This window comes from Berghia stephanieae, chromosome 5 (assembly GCF_034508935.2).
Source record: "Berghia stephanieae isolate SIO BIC M18660-M18661 chromosome 5, UCSD_Bste_1.3, whole genome shotgun sequence".
In the NCBI taxonomy this organism is placed as follows: domain Eukaryota; kingdom Metazoa; phylum Mollusca; class Gastropoda; order Nudibranchia; family Aeolidiidae; genus Berghia; species Berghia stephanieae.
This window is the reverse complement of record NC_088364.1, coordinates 75,952,467-75,956,719: the sequence shown is the minus strand read 5'-3', so window position 1 is coordinate 75,956,719 and position 4,253 is coordinate 75,952,467. Positions and strand designations below refer to the sequence as shown.

Genomic DNA, 4,253 nt, shown 5'->3' with positions numbered 1-4,253 from the left:
CACACTGTTCATTTTCTTTAAATTTTATGATGTACAAAAGAAATTTGAATAAGAAAAATGTTGGTAGTATCGTAACGAATGTGACGATTTTCTTATAGTTGGTAAGGAGAGGGTTAATGTATAGATAGTATGCGCTTGGCTAAGGAGTTCACAACATTGCCATCCGGAAGTATAACGGGCCAACACACAAAACAATGTGTAACCATGAACTTTTATAGTCTGGTTCATACAGTTTAGTGAGAAGGACTCATAAACGTGGATGGCAAAAAACAATAACAAAGACCTGAGTGCCGTCATCTTCGAACTATCTATAGGCAGACCGGGGTTACATGGTTGTAAAGCGCTTTGAGCATGTTTAGTGGATATTGCGCTATATAAATGCTCTATATTTTTTTAAGCTGATATGTTTGAGAGAAGACAATGAAAATAGCTTTTATTTAAGCAACAAAAAGCTACATTATTTATATTTTTGTTGGTTTTTTTTTTGCCTTGTTCAACACGTCATAATATGTTTGTAGACGATATGTCACATAATATATGAAGAAAATAAAGTTTTATCTCAAGATAAAAAAGAATTTGGATATATATATATATAATAATAATAATATATAATAATAATAATAATAAATAATAATATATAATAATAATAATAATAATAATAATAATAATAATAATAATAATAATAATAATAATAATATAATAATAATAATATAATAATAATAATATAATAATATATAATAATATTACATACATTTTCCTCATCTCGTGTAAAACACAAGCTCTGGGCACTTTACAATATAAATTATCAATTTTGAGTGAAAAAATTTAAAAAAAAAAAAAAAACAATAAACAAAAAAAAAAAAAATACAAAAACAAAATTAATTCATAGCCAAATCAAGGATTCATAGTGTCAATAAAAACAAATACAGTAAAGATGTGTTTTGAGATTCTTTTTAAAGGCAGGTAAAGGTAGGTAAAGACTTACACTCCTTCAGACCACGTGGTAGTTCATTCCAAATCTTGGGGCCGAAACAAGCAAACGATCTATCACCAAATTTTGTTCTTGATCTTTTTCCGAAATTTTTACATGATCTTAAAGTGTAATTTTCAAATTTACACATGACCTCGTGATCTGTGAGATATGCCGGTGCTATACCAGTCAAACACGTATAAACAAGACACGCTGCTTTGTAACATGTGCGCTTTTCAATGGGTAACCAGTGGAGAGAGGCCAACAAAGGGGTTGCATGATCAAATTTTTTTTTCCAAAAACTTATCTAGCTGCACTGTTTTGCAGTAGTTGTAATTGTTTAATAGCAGCCTGAGGCAAGTTGACAAGCAGGGAGTTACAATAATCTAGTTTCGAAAAAATGAGGGAAACAACCAATTGTTTTACATGTTCCAATTGCAATATACTGACGGATCGAACTGATGTTCTTCAATTGAAAGTATAAAGATTTACAGAGAGTAGAATATATATATATATATATATATATATATATATATATATATATATATATATAATATATATATATATATATATATATATATATATATATATATATATATTATTTTTTTAAATTTTAATATTTACCACAATGTTTGAGTCAGTCTACATCGATGTTTCAGGCCTAATCAGCCATCGTCAGGACTGTGTGTTAAATGAGTTTGGTTTGTTGACTGTTGTTGTTTGTTGAAGTCCAACATGACGTGCTCTCTCTAATAACTTTTCCGCCGGTGACGTCACACTCTATGGGTGACGTCCAATCAAGGGACGCTACTCTTCCGCCAATCTCATTCCCTATAGTTATGTCAGCTTTGTTGAACATAATCGAAATAAATCAAGTTGGGTTTGATTTGGGTTGGGTTTTTTTTCATCTTAATTAAGCGATCTATTTTAAGCTCTGTTCACTTCGCCTATTTGCAGAAACAACAGCCTCGCTCGGATACTTGGTTATTAACTGTATCGATTAAGAGGAATGCCCAATTAATTAAGCAGAAAAGATAATTATTTGACAAAGTCTGCATGAAACAATACCTTCTTAATTAGTGAAAAAAAAAATACATTAAAAAAATGGGGGAAAAAAAAAGAAAAAGAAAAAACAACAACATCCCAATAACGTATTTTTTAAATTTTTTTTTTTTTTTTTTTTTTTTGGGGGGGGGGGGTCTAAAATCATCAGCCTGTTTCGACAGGGGGTCAAACCTCCGACCTCCCGATAATATATATATTATATATATATATATATAATATATATATATATATATATATATATATAATATTACGATATATAACATATTGCCTATTCCACAGATATATAACATCATCGACTATGCTTCCACACGAATATACATAACATATACGTCTACTAGCTATACTACTACAACTATATAGTACTACAACTACATACTACTACTACTACTACTACTACTACTACTACTACTACTCTACTACTCTACTAATATACTAATAATAACTACTACTACTAATAATACTAATAATATATAACTAATATAACTAATAATAATATAATAATAATATAAAATAATATAATAATAATAATAATATAATATATAATAATAATAATAATAATAATAATAATAATAATAATAATAATATATAATAATATAATAATAATAATAATAATAATAATAATAATAATAATAATAATAATAAATAAAATAATAATAATAATAATAATAATAATAATAAATAATAATATAATAATATTATAATAATATAATAATAATAATAATAATAATAATAATAATAATAATAAATAATAATAATAATAATAATAATAATAATAATAATAATAATAATAATAATAATACGATATTTCAACCGTGCGTTTCATTTAAAACTAAGTTATGTCCCTTGCAATTATTTATTTTGTGATCTCCATAGATGCAGATCCAGCTCAACATATCAAATCAAAACCATTGAATTAGGTATCACCCTTTTCCGATTTATATGGCCCAATTGATGTAAAATAAGATGGCCGATGTGTCGTAGTCACACATCAAATTTCATGATGTCAACCCGGATCTGAGGACAACATTACAGTCAGGTAGGTAGACGTCATTCCGTCTGCTTGGGGGTTTGGTTTGGTTCACAACGCCCACTTAAATGGTGACGACCATTACCATTGTCCATAGTCCAGGGCCAGAGTCCGGAGGAGGAGAAGTGAAAAGATCCAGTTTTGGATGTATATGGGTTATGCAAAGTTCCTATTATGAGTCTTGCCGTGATTCCTAATTGAATTGGTATCAAAGTAACATCTTATTTTGTCACTGTCACTGACTCTTGAGTCTGAGTCTGTCTGAGCCGGTTTAGTGAACTGACAAATTGTGTCATATAGGAGGAGTCTTAGCTCCTATCGTTTTTCTAAGCTTTGGAATGTTAATACTCAATTCCCGTGAGGTCTCGTCGGATCAACATTTTGAGACAGGTGAGATACTTTCGAATTCAAAAGTCTCTCTTACGTCTCATCTTCCATCTTTTTCATTTTCTCTATCTCCATCTACCCAACCTGATTTGATGGATTACTATTACTAATACTACTACTAGATCTAGACACTACCTACCTACGGGAGACCTTCCATAAGCTACTACATCCCAAGTATTCTTGTTCCAGTAGGGGGTTTGGGAGGGGGGAAACTTTTTTTTTTTATGTCTCCCCCCTCCCAAACCCCATAGAACTTCTAGTAGGGGGTTTGGGAGGGGGGAGACTTATTTTTTTTAAAAGTCCCCCCCCCCCTCCCAAACCCCCTCTAGAACATCGGAAGAAGACGTGGGATGTAGTAGCTTATGGAAGGTCTCCCCCTACCTGTCTGTCATCACAGGCTTCCTGACCAATCCCATGGTCTCGGTCCTAGTACCAAAACACAGTTTTGGTAATCGCTATGACTATGCTTATTGCTGGACAATGTCTGCCAATAACGATGGACGGTTATACACAGACACTTTTTTGAAACTCCACTCTTTTAAACATTTATCCACATCCCAGAATATGGAACGTTTTGTAATGCACATATAAATATAAACGAGTTAATAATTTATCAATAAAAGCATAAAATTAATCAACAATAAATCAGTCGATAGATAGTAGGCTACTATATAACACAATATGTGTTGACATTCATGTGGATGTCATGGCAGAATGGTTGTCGTCTAACTTAGAAGGCATTTGAGAATCGAACACTGGGTTCGAATCCTGGTTCCACCACTTTTTTATTTATTTATTTCTTTA

General features: G+C 30.7%; 1 protein-coding gene across 1 annotated transcript in view; it reads left to right on the top strand.

Moving 5' to 3' along the window:
- Positions 1–2,856: 2,856 nt before the first annotated feature.
- LOC144973620 (progestin and adipoQ receptor family member 3-like) overlaps positions 2,857–4,253 on the top strand; it is a 10,986-nt gene continuing 9,589 nt past the window's right edge. Inside the window, exon 1 of the mRNA XM_078916279.1 lies at positions 2,857–3,071. The gene's annotated coding sequence lies outside the window, so the exon portion shown is untranslated. The remainder of the gene's footprint in view (positions 3,072–4,253) is intronic.